Genomic DNA, 17,392 nt, shown 5'->3' on the forward strand with positions numbered 1-17,392 from the left:
GCACCCTTTAACGGTCAAGCCAGCCGGCCATTTACTTATGACACAGGCGCACGCTTGGCACTACTTTGTTGATGCACGTGCGGCTACTGCGCACACAATTCACAAACACAGAAAATATTTTGTTATTTGGTTTGGAGTGTACTTTGGGGGTTACAGCACCCTTTAACAGCCAAGCCAGCTGTCCCTTTACTTATAACACAGGCGCACGCTTGGCACTACTTTGTTGATGCACGTGCGGCTGCTGCGCACACAATTCAAACACAGAAAATATTTTTTTATTTGGTTTGGACTGGAGTGTACTTTGGGGGTTACAGCACCCTTTAACGGTCAAGCCAGCCGGCCCTTTACTTATGACGCAGGCGCACGCTTGGCACTACTTTGTTGATGCACGTACGGCTACTGCGCACACAATTCACAAACACATAAAATATTTTGTTATTTGGTTTGGAGTGTACTTTGGGGGTTACAGCACCCTTTAACGGTCAAGCCAGCCGTCCCTTTACTTATGACACAGGCGCACGCTTGGCACTACTTTGTTGATGCACGTGCGGCTGCTGCGCACACAATTCAAACACAGAAAATATTTTTTTATTTGGTTTGGACTGGAGTGTACTTTGGGGGTTAAAGCACCCTTTAACGGTCATGCCAGCCGGCCCTTTACTTATGACGCTGGCGCACGCTTGGCACTACTTTGTTGATGCACGTGCAGCTACTGCGCACACAATTCACAAACACAGGAAATATTTTTTTATTTGGTTTGGAGTGTACTTTGGGGTTTACAGCACCCTTTAACGGTCAAGCCAGCCGGCCCTTTACTTATGACACAGGCGCACGCTTGGCACTACTTTGTTGATGCACGTGCGGCTACTGCGCACACAATTCACAAACACAGAAAAAATATTTTTTTTTTAGCACTTGGGGGGAGCACCCCTGACAGACAGATCACCCCCTGGACAACACTACAGCACCCCTTTAGGACTGGGACACTGCACAGGACTTTGGAGTGGACACAGCCCCTATGGACAATTGACTGCACAACACAGTCCAGCCAGCCCCTATGGACTTTGAAGTAGTGGACACAGCCCCTATTGACAACAGCAGCACAGCACAACACAGCCAGCACCTGTGGACTTTGAAGTAGTGGACACAGCCCCTATGGACAACAGCAGCACAGCGCAGCACAGCACAGCACAACACTTCTCTGCACTACACTACACTACACTACACTACACAGCCCAGCCAGTCCTAACTCCCACCCTCCCTCTTCACTGTACACAGCCGAGTGAGAAAATGGCGCCGACGTGGCTACCTTATATAGGATCCAAAACCCGCGAGACCCGGAAGGCGGGATGATGATGTTTTGCCTCGATTTCAGATTCGAGTCTGGCGGGAAAAGTCGAGCTTGACTTGTCCCCCAACATCCCCCCATTGTGTCAATGTGGCCAATGTGAAATTATTAGAAGGTGTAAAATGGTTGATTTGGGGGCATTGTAGGTGTAATTTGAATTTTGGCACTACTATGGGGCCTATATTGAACTAGCGGATACTATGGGGCATACATTGAACTCGAGGCCTGATTCAGAGCCGCTCATAAGCGGCCGCTCGTTCGCTCCGAGCGATGTTCGCACAACTGCGCATGCGTATGGGTCGTAATACGCATGCGTCAACCAGTCATTGCGGTCGGAATTCGTGTGCTCGTAAAGCAGCGAGGGGCTGTTAATTTGAGTGACAGAATGTACCGTTTGTGGGTGGTAACAGGGGAAGGTGCTTGAAAACGGGGGAGTGGAGATCCGAACGCAGGCGTGCCAAACGGTCAAAATGGTGTTTAATGGGTGTGCATAATTAACAAAGCAGCGTCATCGACCACGTCACTTGGTTGTCTTTTAGCCTGAACTGCTTGCAGTGATTGCGGGAAGTAAATCCTACCACAAGCACTGTGAGCAGTTCAGACGCCTTTCGATGTTCCCGATTAATCAAATAAATAGCGGAGATGACGTATGATGCAAACTGCAAAGGGGCGTCTTTACAAAATAGCGAGCACATTTTTCGGACGCTCGCTCTGACATAGAGGCATCCACAGACCGCAAAGTGCGAGCGCTCAATTTAAATATCCGGCCCCTTTTTCAGAACGACCGTCAGCAAATAGCATCTGACTCTGAATTAGGCCCTCGGTCATTACTAGGGGGCAGAAAATTAACAACCAGTGTGGGGAGAGGTCTCTCTCTTGAAGCATTGGGATGGGGGCCCCTTCAAAATGTTGCTATGGGACCCTTGAAGTTTTGGCTACACCCCTGTCCAGGCCTATTGGAATTATACAATGCATATAAGTATGATTACAGTTATACATTACATTCGGTGTATAAGCACAGTATGCTGTGAATGCGCATTTATAGTATACGTGGGCTATACTAAGTGGTAATAATGTTAAATTCATGAACTTGATGTTGCTTATTTTTACAAGAAGCTCCCAGTTGCCTTACAGTGATTCTCTTTGGTTTGCGAGAACTAGTGATCCAGGCAGCAGGTACTGTACATGTGCGCAGAGCTGCCACCGGGAAATATGGGGCCTAGTAAAACAGCGCTCCCCGTCCGGTCCCCTTACTGCTGTACCCCCCATTCCCCCCAATAGAGGCCCTGTGTGCATGATGGAGACCATGAGTCAGAAGCCTGGCCTGCCATGGTTATGCAAATCAGTGATGTCACAGAGGCCAGTGACATCATAGCACAGGACAGCAGGTGAGGCTCACACAGAGCAGCAGACACATTATAGTTACAGATTCTTAGCGAGGTGCATCGTTTTTATTATAAGACGAATTTTCTCTAATTGTACAACTAGAGAAGCTTCTAAGAGGCTGTACGACTTAATGTGAGGCGTCATGGCCTCCCCTAGGTAAGTGAGAAGAAGCCGGGACACTTTAGCATTGGTTTTACAATTGTTGTTATTTGTTTTTGGGAGATTGTATTATTTTCCTTATTTAAAACAGCTTGAATTATTTTTAAATGCAATAGTACTAAGTAATGTGTACATACCTGTAATATAGATGCCTAGTCGTTACAGTTAGCCGTCCAATCAACATATAACGCTAAATTCAAAATGATCAGGGGAAACAACAATTTAATAATACTCAGACATGACTCTGTAGGCAGAGCTAGTCCTGCACGGGGACTACTGGTCTCCCAATATATACTTACATATGAGAATGTTCAATGAGGTACAACCTATATGGTTACATCTCAGAGAGAAATCCTAAAAAGAAATATATTAATAACACTCAAGGGCACTTATCTGCTTATATAATCTATATACATTCTGCAGAGTTTGGTAATAATCACTTAGTCACATATAAATCTCTGCCATCATAATCGTGTTGGATGCACAGACTGTAGAATGTCATTAGCAGCTGCAGCATCATACAAATACAATACTGGGAATCTCCCAAACAGGTCTTTGCAGTGTGATTGAATTTACATACATAGAAATATGATTTGTACTGGCAGAACCTGGCTTAGGATAGTAATTAGGCACAGCATCCAGGTATTTACACACAGGATTAAGACTAATCGATATAAACTAAATTTGCCACAATGTTTGAGTCACAGGTTGGGTATATGTGTTTGTTATAAGATAGGTTAACAAGTCCCCATTATGACTGGGCTATTACCAAATGTAAGAAGACTTATCTGTAGAGAGTACCTCCAGGTAATATGTAGGAGAGGGTATGTACATGAAAGACCCCAGACCATGAGTGACAACCTGCTTCTGCTGTTACTCTGTTATACAGACCCCATCCTTTTCCAGGTTCTCATAATGTGTTACTACTGACTACTGTACGTTTCTCATGCCACACCAGTCTCCCTGCTCTCTCATCCACCGTCCTCTGTATAATGGTGTGACAGCAGAAGAAGGTTAGCACTCATGGTCTGGGATCTTTCATCTACAATCTGCCTCCTATATACTACCTAACATTGGTGTAATTACCATAGGTGCAAGGGCTGCAGCTGCTATACAGCCCAGAGCTGAGGGGGAACCCTTCCTTGTCAAAGTTACATGTATTATATATATATTTCACCATTGGGTGATACATATGAGCTGTCATATTGCATTAGTTTTGTAACAAGTACTCAGTGAATATTACGGATTTGCATGCAAAGCAAAAATATACAAATACAATTCCGACTAACTAACACTTTGGTTTGATGCACCTGGTGCAGATGGACAGGCTCATGTATGAAAGTAAAGTCCCACATCACACACCTGGAAATACACAGGGTGTTATAAGGCAGTGCATGCATTTGCAGGCCCAGATAGCCTCAGATAGTACACTTCTGCCAATGTACCATTTACATACACAAATGTGACACCTGTAATAGGCACAGTCCTGATGTCCCCTCACTCTCATGATATTATGTAAGACATACTGTAAGTGAGATGGAGCCGAGCAGTATTCTAGGAGAAAAAACAGGTAAATGCGGTGGTTCTAGTGTCGGTTGGGTGTGGAAGTGATGCAATCTTTCATCATGCACAATTATATTTTCTAGTGTATCTGCTGCTGCTGTATACCCACAGAGGTGCAGAGTCATTGTCTGAGGGCAGTCCCAGGGACTGTGGCCTGTTGAATCACGTTTGCACATAGAAAAGTGTCCAAATTCTTGCAGTTTGTAAATGACCCTTAATGAAAGCAATCTGATTGGATTATTGCACAGTTACACGTAACACCCCTATACAGTATATGTGTGCACAATCTTTACCTCTTAGCGTGTGGTTGCTGTGAAGCCTTTGGGTGGAAGTCTTACATGTAGTTATGGTTTGGTTGGACATTAAGGGTCTAGTGTGGCTGTTTCTGATCCTCTGGTCTTTCAGCACCTTGCGACCCACTTCCACTAAAGCGCCAGCTCTCAGAATACACTGTATAGGACACATACATAAAGGAGGGTTATTATGATTTGCACATTTATGGCATCATTTTGTTTTTGTATCTTTGTTTAGGAAAAGAAAGCGAAAGACAAATAGGGATCTGGCTCCAAGCTCATCGCTGGACGCCGCTCCCGGTAAGAGAGGAGCCAGGAGAAGTCTTATTACACCTTCAGTAATATAACTGTAATTACACACATTGCTGGTGTCCTGAGAGCTGCCTCCTAGTAATTATACAGTGGGTCATTAATAATAATAATGCTCTTTATGGATTATGGGTAGTTCTCCCGCACAGCTTTACATTGTTGTAAAATGATTGCTCTGTATTGTACCACAGTGCTCGGTGCAGGTCTCAGCCACTATCTAGTTACTAGGAGCTGCAATGTCTGTGTGATATTCCAGCAATGATACAGTATCCCAAATGCTGCTATTGTTGGGGAGGGGGAACCATGTCAGAACTAGTCCCATAATACAATGTTATATAAATGATATATTCTTGGGGGCTGTAAACAGGAACAATCAGACATTGTTTGGAGATACCTTTACCCTCCCCAGTAATTACAATATTGGGCACATTATGCTGGAATATCTGTAAGTGATGGTGATTACCGGTGATTATATCATACATGCCTACTCTCCCGGAGCGTCCAGGAGGCTCCCAAAAATTGTCTTGCACTCCCAGCCGCCTGGAAAAGTGGTCAAGTCTCCCGGGCGGCCACATTCCCTTGGACCCCCACACACACCCCTGCAGCGGAGGGGCAGATAAAGCGATTTGTGATGAATCGCATCATGATGGCCTTGCCCCCTGCTTCACAATTCTGGTAATCTCGTCATTGTGTAGTGGGGACGGGGCCACGATGAGGCTATTCTACCATCACGCCCCCGCACCACCCCATGAGCCCCATCACGTCCCCTGTCCTGTTATATAACCTATGCTCCCTCCCTCTGTATGCTCTGCCAGCTACAGTCCCACCAGCCCCTATTATCTTAGCAGTATGCTCTCCCTCTAGTCTATGAGCTCTAATTAGCGCCACCATCTACCCTCTGTCTCACAGCTGCCGTCCTTCACCAACCTTGTATGTACTTGTGCTGTATTGTAGGTGTAAGTTGTATTTTGTATGATTTATATCTCTCCGGCACTACATTATTATTACTTATTTATGAACAGTTATATATATATATTCCCTATCACTTGGAGACACATTACTGCAGGGTTAATTATTTTCAATTTTTTGGCAAAAGCAAATTAACCTGCCAGTGTGTTTTTGTGTTTTTGTGTTTTTGTTTTTTGTGTTTTTTGGAGTGTGGGATGAAACCTGAGTAAACCCACCTAAACACAAGGAGAACATGCAAACTCTACACTCATAGTGGCTTGATCAGGAATCAAACTCAGGACATTATTGCATGATGACACTCATTTTAAACATGTATTGCTGGAGGTGACACACACATATAAATAGCACATCTTACAGCTAACCTCTTGTCTTGCTTCCACAGAATGCATTTTCTGCGGCCGTGCAGAGAATGACGTGGCCAAATTTGGAGAGTTGCTAACTAATAGCAAAGAGAAGCTGACTGTCCACCACTACTGCCTGGTATATATGCTAATAAATGATTGATGAACATCAGTATACATATACAGGGTGGGACTGGCCCACAGGGGTATAGGGGAAATCCCCGGTGGGCCCCACTGTCTGAAAGCCCCACCCCCTCCTCTAGGCGTCATGCTCCAGACTGTGCACTGAATTGTACATTGTTACTCTATTAGAGGGTCAGTTACCTTGTGGAGCAGACCCCTGATAAACATCAGTTCATGATTCACTTCTATAGAAACTACATCAAGATTTGCCTAATGGTTAGCCAAGCAAATTTCGCAGCTGTCCACACCCCCTCTATTGGATGACCACACCTCTTTGTTGGATTACCACACCCCCTCTGTCGGATAGGCCCCTATCACTGCTTTTCCCTGGTGAGCCCTTTATGCCCCAGTACGACACAATATATATATATTTCCTCCATTTTTAACTTTAGACATAGTGAATATTTTTTTGCGGAATCTTCCCCTAAGGATATGTAGATATCTGCACAGTTAATGCTAAATGCAGGAAACAGTGTAACAATGTACTCCCAGTAATAACACGGGAATATACGCTACAGACACAAGTGTATCACATTGTTATTGGGAATGCAGTACAGGTGTTAGCTCAGTGATTATACCCATAAGTACATCTCCCCTCTCTCTCTGATCCAGCTGCTATCCACCGGTATGCCGCAAAGAGGCAGAGACAGCCAAGGATTCTACGGCTTCCTCTTCACAGACGTGCGGAAGGCAGCGAGACGGGCAGCAGAGATGGTGAGGGGGCTGATCATGGTGATACTTCCTCATGTTGTGTGACCGGCACCCAGCAAACATTCTCTTTTTATGTCACAGGAAAACTGAATTACACATATTGTGCATGATCCTGAGTACACACATCGTCTAGTGTGTACCCAGCATAAAGTTGGGTACACACTAGGTCGACAACCTATCTGACGATTGGTAAGTGTATACTTACCAATTCGTCTGCCCAATGTGCCGGGCTTGACTGCTCAAATGGGAGGGCATTTAAATCGCCCACCCAGTTGAGCTGACAATCACCGCCAGGTCTAGCTGTATGTGTACGGGTGATAGGCGGATCGTCCGTACATACCAGCAGATGGCCGATGTATCTTTCAGATATATCGGCAATCGGCTATGCCGCACAACAGATCAGATATGGCTGTGAACGACGTCTCCTATACACATGTACACACCCGGCGATGCACTATAGATATATCACCCATTTAAGCGAGCAGGTGATTTATCTATCAGTGTGTACCTGGCTTTAGAGGTGCTGTTTCCTATCTCTTCAGCTATGGAGCAGCACAGAAGGTGGTTAGCAGAGGACCTGGCTATACGTGTTAATTACAGTGATGATTTTATTATTAGTAAAGGGGTTATTTAGGGGTGGGTAAGGGAAGCCAGCACTCAGGATCCTGGTGGTCAGAATCCCGATGCAGGCATCCTGACAGGTTTAGGATACTGACACCTGCAGGTAAGTATCCTAAACCCTCCCCCTAAACCTATCACTCCCTCCCCACAGCCAAACCTGTCCCTCCCTCCCCGCAGCCTAAACCTGTCCATCCTTCCCCACAGCCTAAACCTGTCCCTCCCTCCCCACAGCCTAAACCTGTTGCTCCCTCCCCACAGTCTAAACCTGTCCCTCCCTCCCCGCAGAATAATCCTGGCCCTCCCATCCCATAGCCTAAACATGTCCCTCCCTCCCCACAGCCTAAACCTGTCCCTTCCTCTCCACAGCCTAAACCTAGCCCTCCCTCCCCGCAGCCTAAACCTGTCCCTCGCTCCCCACAGCCTAAACCTGTCCCTCCCTCCCCACAGCCTAAACCTGTCCCTCCCTCCCCGCAGTCTAAACCTGTTCCTCCCTCCCCACAGCCTAAACCTATCCCTCCCTCCCCACAGCCTAAACCTGTCAATCCCTCCCCGAAGCCTAAACCTTTCTTCCCTTCCCCCCTGCAGCTTAAACCTAGCCCTCCCCCAAGTGCCTAATCCTAACCCCTAGCACCCTCCCCCTATCACGCAATACTTACCGTCGGGATGCCGGTGGTTGGGATGCTGGTGCCGGGTACTAAATGGTGTCTGGATTCCAGCACTGGCATTCTGAGCGCCGGCTTCCCGACAGCTGGGAAATAAACTACATCCCATTATATATAGTGGGGAACCTCCTTACACCCATTGTTCTTCTCTTACTCACTATTGTCATTTGTCATTTATAATGTTTGCAGACCTGCACAGTGTGTAAGGAACCGGGAGCATCCATCCACTGCAGCAGGAAGGGCTGCACAGAGAACGTGCACTTCCCATGTGGCCAGGAGAAGGGCTTCATCTCCCAGTATGCCGAGCAGTTTCCGTGAGTAATCCATTTACTTCTAGGTATTGGCTACATCCCATTAGTTATAGCTAAAGTGCATTAAGTGCGAGAAATGCCATGTGCAATGTACGTGATATCATACTGTATTATTGGAGAATGTGGACGTGGGGATAAAGACTAAATATATAGATGATAGAGACCTGGCATTGAGCGTCGGGGAAAGGGGTGGTAACAAAACTTTGCTTTTGGGTGGATTGTTTAGTGTTTAAATGTAGAAGAGGTCACACATGGGGTGACAGCAGGAGGTAGCTCTATGGGAGAACATGCAGTTACAGAGGCTCTATTGATGTTTCCTTTGAAGTACTCACAATTTGTACTCTTACATTGTTCCCTTATAGATCATTTTGCACAAAGCATCGGCCCTTTCAGAAGGCTAAGCCACAGGAAGACCCCAGTGCATGCACCATCTGCCTGGAAGATCTGACACCTTCTCCATCTTATGAGGTGATTAAATGCCCCTGCTGCAAACATACCTGGCTCCACAGGACCTGCGTGCAGGTAAGTTCTCACGTTACTACTTACTCCTCACCGGGACAGACTCTTATCAGAGCCAGTGTCTTGGCCAAAATAATCTTGATAAATTGCCCCAAAAGTGCGATGAGATAAGCAGGAGGTGAGCCAGGAGGAGCCCCATGGAGTGGAGGGATTAGAGGAGAATGGGGGGTGGTCACCAATATCAAATGCTGCCCTGAGGTCATGGGATATAAGAATAGTGAACTGGCCATGAGGAGGCCACCAGTGATTGTGGGGGGAATGAAGGGACCCAAAGCCTGATTGGAGAGGACCTAGGAGGGATTGGGAGGAGGGGAATGAGGTGCTGTCATTGTACACCAATCGCTCGCAGGGGCTTAGGGGTAAGGGGAGGACAGATGGGACACTACATATATCGCTCTGCATTTTATGGGTGATCTAATGCAGAAGCTGATAACTGTGTCCACTCTTTATACTGTATATGATGTTTTATGACACATGATGATGCTGCCTGACATTAGGCTGGTGTCTTATACTCACTCAGTCAGCTCTTGTGCAGAACTTTTGCTTTATAGCTGTAAGTATGTTATATATATATATCTCCAAATGACAGCCAGCACACGCTGTATATATCAGTCAGGCGGCTTTGTCTGTGGTGACGCCTCATTGGTGCTCAATGAACACCAAATCCACATCCAAAGTAGTTGCACAAAAGCAGAGGTCACTCACCAGGACTTCTCTTCATAGTGGTAAAACACCTTCTTTACTTGTCACAGCATTGGTGCAATAATCAAGAAGGTCGATGTTTCCACCGCAAAAACGCTGTCTTTTTCAAGACACCACCAGTGCATAGGACAGGACACGTATATATATATATATTAATTAATTTGAACCTCTAACTGTACATTTATTACAGATGCAGGCACTAAGCGCAGGAAAGTATTACCTGAAGTGTCCCATATGCCAGAATATGGAGCGCTTCCAGAAGGAGATGGTACGGATGGGCATCTACATTCCTCACAGGTATATTATATAACTGTTTTATTTACCTTTAACATAATACTGTAGAATCCGGCACCACCCTCACCCTTATCCCTCACTGGGCGCATCGCTAAACGGACGGGCCAACCAGGGGCATAATGAGGCTGGAGGGGACCACGTGCAGATGTCTGTGAGCCACACCCCCCCTTGACAATACATGTCAGTATTCTGGCATTATACTTGGAAATGTGGTGCCAGCTACATTTATCTGGTGATCACACCAGAAACTTGGTGCCGGCGCCACTTTGCATAATAACAGAGTAATGTTGCTGGGCAGCAGCGGGATGGACTGTACATTGGTAACTGAGATGGCTGCAAGGAGTGCGCTGTGTGTCCCCTGCACCCATTATAGAGACGCCGCTGGTGCCGATACATGTACATAGCTTACACGGGGAAGTGACCGATCACTTCTGTGGTTGTTCACCTTGTATTTCATACTAATGTAATGCTATAAGCAACATGTGCCCAATACTAATGTAATGCTATAAGCATCATGTGCCCAATACTAATGTAATGCTATAAGCAACATGTACACAATACTAATGTAATGCTATAAGCAACATGTGCCCAATACTAATGTAATGTTATAATCAACATGTGCCCAATACTAATGTAATGCTATAAGCAACATGTGCCCAATACTAATGTAATGCTATAAGCAACATGTGCCCAATACTAATGTAATGCTATAAGCAACATGTGCCCAATACTAATGTAATGCTATAAGCAACATGTGCCCAATACTAATGTAATGCTAAAAGCAACATGTGCACAATACTAATGTAATGCTATAAGCAACGTGTGCCCAATACTAATGTAATGCTATAAGCAACGTGTGCCCAATACTAATGTAATGCTATAAGCAACATGTGCCCAATACTAATGTAATGCTATAAGCAACATGTGCCCAATACTAATGTAATGCTATAAGCAACATGTGCCCAATACTAATGTAATGCTATAAGCAACATGTGCCCAATACTAATGTAATGCTATAAGCAACATGTGCCCAATACTAATGTAATGAAATTCATCAGTTCATTATTAAGCAAGTGGCCAAATGCAGTCGTCTGTAGATGCCGCTATGGTTCTATGGGGGGAGTCAGAGGTGGGCGCTGTACTGATTTGGTGACAAATGATGAGGGTTTCTGTTATGTGCATGCATCGGTGCCACATTGTGCATCTGCGGTGATGGCGTTGCCGCTCCGGTCGAGTTATGTTGCTACTCGCAGTAACACCACAGTGTAGGTAACACTTGCAGTAACACCACAGTGTAGGTAACACTCGCAGTAACACCACAGCGTATGTAACACTCGCAGTAACACCACAGTATAGGTAATACTCGCAGTAACACCACAGTGTAGGTAACACTCGCAGTATCACCACAGTGTAGGTAACACTCGCAATAACACCATAGTGTAGATAACACTCGCAGTAACACCACAGTGTAGGTAACACTCGCAGTAACACCATAGTGTCGGTAACACTCGCAGTAACACCACAGTGTAGGTAACACTCGCAGTAACACCACAGTGTATGTAACACTCGCAGTAACACCACAGTGTAGGTAACACTTGCAGTAACACCACAGTGTAGGTAACACTTGCAGTAGCACCACAGTGTAGGTAACACTCGCAGTAACACCACAGTGTAGATAACACTCGCAGTAACACCACAGTGTAGGTAACACTCGCAGTAACACCACAGTGTAGGTAACACTCGCAGTAACACCACAGTGTAGGTAACACTCGCAGTAGCACCACAGTGTAGGTAACACTCGCAGTAACACCACAGTGTAGGTAACACTCGCAGTAACACCACAGTGTATGTAACACTCGCAGTAACACCACAGTGTAGGTAACACTTGCAGTAACACCACAGTGTAGGTAACACTCGCAGTAGCACCACAGTGTAGGTAACACTCGCAGTAACACCACAGTGTAGATAACACTCGCAGTAACACCACAGTGTATGTAACACTCGCAGTAACACCACAGTGTAGGTAACACTTGCAGTAACACCACAGTGTAGGTAACACTCGCAGTAGCACCACAGTGTAGGTAACACTCGCAGTAACACCACAGTGTAGATAACACTCGCAGTAACACCACAGTGTAGGTAACACTCGCAGTAACACCACAGTGTAGGTAACACTCGCAGTAACACCACAGTGTAGGTAACACTCACAGTAGCACCACAGTGTAGGTAACACTCGCAGTAACACCACAGTGTAGGTAACACTCACAGTAGCAGGGGAAGAAATATGGGAGACAATGGAGGTGCCTGCCGCCGGGCTCCAGCTCTGAAGGGGCACCTCCTCCTTTGTCAACAACATATTCACCCCACTTAGGGCTATAACTATGTACCCGGAGAGTACCGTCACAGCCGCCCAATACATGGCACCCCTTCCCGGCACCTCAGAAGCCACCATACATTAGTGGAGAGCTCCATGTCAGACAATTAGCTGCTACCTTCATCTGTCTATAGCCTGTCTGCATGTGAATTGCTACATTACAGTGTCAGTGGCTGTGATGGGGGGCTACCAAATTATAACTTGCCTCCGGGCATCTGGGATGAATTTCCGCCACTGCGCAGTAGGAAAATCACCGGGAAAATGGCTGCTGCGCCATTTTGCTGGTGACCTGCGCATGTGCAGTAGACTCTGGCTCAGACTAGTGCCAAGAGTCTACTGCTGCGCTCAGGGCACTGCCGGCCACTGGGTGGAGAGGAGGAGGCACTGGACGGAGACTGCACACAGGCCCCTCCTACTTAATATGCCCCTGTTCGCTGGCCTAGGCAGCTTAGTTGTGCTGTACATTCTGAGCAATAGTGTTTCTCAGATGTACGATGGTCCAATGCGATGTTCCTGATTTTGATCCGATGCTGCATTTTAGGATGCGTACAGTGGATCTGAGAAGCCAGCAGTTGGCATCTCATTTAAGAAAATGGCACCTGCAGCATTTATATAACTTATGAGTTCTGCTCTGACCAATGACGCAACATCGATCATTCTTGCGTCCCCCTGAGAATCAGGCCTATGACTGCGGTCATGTTCCAACTGTTCTAACAGACTCCAGTGACGCTTAGCGAGATGCTAAACTCAGCCATCTTGTCCAATTTGCCAAACACTGACCCTATAATTCCTCACAGTAACTACAGAGGTGACCTCTCTATGGCAGCTGTTACACCCTGTGCCCCAGCTCACACACTCTCCTTTCATTGTAGAAAGTGTTACAGCTTCTTCCTACAGCTATAACTGATAGCCAGCCAGGTGTGCAATCATAGTGTCAGCCGCTCCAACATCTATGTAATACGGCTGGGAGAGTTTTGTCTTCTATCTCTTATATATAGGTCATGGCATTTGTCACGGTGCTGTACACCCAATGCCAGGCCCAGGTTCCCCGGCCAGATTTGTAGATGTGATGCCTGGTACACATGGAGACAGATTTACTTGTGGGGGATCAGGGACCTGGTACAGTGTCCAAATGTCATTTACTCTCTGCCATCTGTGCTGGTCAGTAGTGGTGCATGTAGGTGCCCATTGCTGCCTGGTTATATTGTCACGTGTCTGGCAAGGTGTAGAAAGAACCATGTGAGACAGACAGAATACAGACCTCAGTGTACGTCAGTGACATTATATCACATTAACCTTACAGAGATGCAGCGTGGGAGCGTGAGGACAATGCTTACAGAGAGCTACTGCAAGTGCACCAGAGGTGTGATGTGGAACCCTGCCTGTGTGACAGAGGAAGAACCCACAGTGAGAGTGGAGGGTAAATTGGATTCAATTAAACATTTCTACATTACTGAACCTAACACCAATCTTAGAGCCGTAACCAGACATTTTACACCCCCCCCAAATAATCATCATTTGATGGCATTTGCTCTCTCTCTCCACCCCATGCTATATATATATATTTTGATTTGTGCCTTTTATCCTCCACCAATGCCCGGGTTGTAGGCAGAATGAAGGAAGTCGGGCGACGTATCATCCTTTGCGCTTAGTTAGCGCTCTGGTGCTGCTCAGATGGACATGGTTACGGTGACATGCTGGGGCAGCGACACTGCCTTTCGTGACTTATCTCGCTATATGTCCGGTGCCCTGTAGTACAGTATATAACGCCTTTGTATTTCAGGAGTGTTTCTTTTTTAAATATTTATTAAACTCCCCTACATATTACACCGTGTTTACATCTTATAAGCTGCCACATTGTCTGATCATCCCTAATATACAATAAAACCTTTAGTACCTGAGGTTCTCCATCTCTTCCAGAAACACGACGCTCTCTTACTCAGGGTTATAGCTCCAGCTTTAGGGAAGAGATTTATCCTATGTGTTTCCCCTTTCAGTGATTGGTGCATAATCCGCTGCCAGTGCTGCGGAGCATCCGGAACCCACCTCACCTGCTCTGCCCTGACATCGGTGGAGTGCACCTGGGCATGTGCTGACTGTACATCTATCCTGGAGAGACCTGAGGATGAGGAAGGTGAGTACTGTCCCCGGCTACTTACTGTAATATACATTATTATGTGTGGCTAGTATGGTGTCTAAGAGCATAAATTATATTTCACTAAAGAGGTAGAATGAGAAATAATGGAAACTCTCATTAAGTAACAATTATTTTATATTATGGCAAGATACATTTATTAAACCTTTCTATATATAGCATGTATTACTTGGGCTGTCAGTATGTGATGTAATATGTACCATTTACTGTATGACCATAAGGTGGGTAGAGATGCAGAGGAGACAAATCTGAGGAAGGTGCCCCAGTTATTTAGAACCCTGCTAACCACAGTGATCACTTCCCACCATAACATTTGGATAAAGGAACATTTCTACACGTGGCCGATGTCTTCTACTGTTACATGCAGTGGGGTGTGACTGACTTGTTTCCCCTGTGCTGCCCTACCAGTCATTTTCATTAGATAGTATTGTGCCTGGGGCAAGTGGAATGAAGCAATCTGTCCTCATCGTGTCAGACACCCAGGGGTATATTTACTAAAGTGAGAGTTTTTAGAAGTGGAGATGTTGCCCATAGCAACCAATCAGATTCTACTTAACATGTAACCAGCACCTTCTAGAAGATAATAACTAGAATCTGATTGGTTGCTATGGGCAACATCTCCACTTCTAAAAACTCTCACTTTAGTAAATTTACCCCCCAATGTCTGAGCTGGAAGTATCTATACAACTCTGTAGCTGGGAGCTTAGATTGGTCACATGGAAGTTAGTAGGATGTGGGAGAGTGACCGGCTCTCCCAGCTGTGCAGGGGACTCCCTAATATTGAGTTTCCAGGATGTTTCGGGTGACTTTGGAAAATATGTTAAATTGGTTCATGATCAAGTTGCTCTAAAATGGATCTAATAAGCTTTAGCCTCCTACAGTCACACCACACACCGTGGGCACATATATGTGACTTTAAATGCACTCGCCTACTGCATGTTATCATAATATAAAACATGTATGTCAGGGCTGGACCTGCATCATTTTTACTGACAACCTCCATAAGTTTTACTGAAATTCATATTTATGTGTGGCCCTTTTCTTGTTACAACAACCTTAGGCTACCGGGACATTGTAGGATGCATAAACGTATCAGTAACAGTGTTGTGTCTCTTTCTGATTGCAGAGTCACCGGCAGAGTCACCAATGCCATCTACAAGCAGCGCATGTGAACCACCTGCCATAACACCGGCAGAGTCACCAATGCCATCTACAAGCAGCGCATGTGAACCACCTGCCATAACACCAGCAGACGAGACCTGTGCCCCCGTTAGAGGATACAAAATTGTAACAACAAGGAGATGCAGGAGATCTCCCTACCAGCTCCGGAACCCCCGGCAGTAACATCAGCAGGGAGATAAGGTATAACACATCAACAATGTATAGGAGGACAGGGACAAGGTCTACACCAGATGGTCACGATGCAATAGGTCACTAGGGACAAAAGGTCAACAGGTACAATATGTCAATAGTATAGAAGGTCGACAGGGTTTAAAAGGTCACCAGGTTCAAACAGTTGACACACATGGTCAACATTTTTTTTTTTACTTTAACCCTTATGTGAGGTCACTAGGCGTTGGCCATACTATAGCACAGAGCCATCCTTCCAGTGGAAGTGTCATTGTCATGTAGACTGACCTCCGCGCTCGCACACAGCATGCAGACGCAGATGGGGGGCCTGTGTTAGACGTAGCATTTGCAGCCAGCATGGGGTGGGTGTAAGTCCTGATACTAATGATGATGGCTATGGATGGAAATACAGTGGGTGGCCCTGTTTTCCACATGCAGACACACGGATGTTCAGCATAAACAGGCAGAGGCTTGCATTAGCAGAATGTATTAGGCAGACCGCCATGGCCGGATGGCAGAATCAGGACCTATGTGCCTGGCCAGCCTGGGCTTTGTAGTGTAACTCCCTCTTCAGTGTCCAGTGGTTCAAGTAGGTTCCATCAATCGCAACAGGTGTGTTTCCTTTTACTTCCCTGACAGAGAGGTGACGATCACCCAGCCCCAGGCGCTATAATCACACAGTTATAGTATTAAAAAACAGTTTTATTAGACTGGAGCATTTCTAGTCCATATCACCAGGGGCTGGCTGGCAACTTTCAGCCTGGAGGGCAGATGCAAGCAAGTGTCCAGGCTTTTCTACCAGTGCATGCATCTGGAATAATGGTCTGTAAGTGTGGTTTGCCTAATATGGGTGTGGTTTGCCTAATGTGGGTGCAGTTTGCCTAATGTGGGTGCGGTTTGCCTAATGTGGGTGTGGTTTGCCTAATGTGGGAGCGGTTTGCCTAATGTGGGTGCGGTTTGCCTAATGTGGGTGCAGTTTGCCTAATGTAGGTGTGGTTTAAAAAGTTATTGAAATCAGTGAAAAATTGTTATGACAACGGACTATAAATAAATACATCATATACCAGCCTCATTTTACTAAGCTGAACTATTCTAGTGACCGACACACAATACAGGGAGCACTCTAGTGACCGATACACAAT

Source organism: Taudactylus pleione, unplaced genomic scaffold, assembly GCF_031769625.1.
Source record: "Taudactylus pleione unplaced genomic scaffold, aTauple2 ptg000001l, whole genome shotgun sequence".
Lineage (NCBI taxonomy): Eukaryota > Metazoa > Chordata > Amphibia > Anura > Myobatrachidae > Taudactylus > Taudactylus pleione.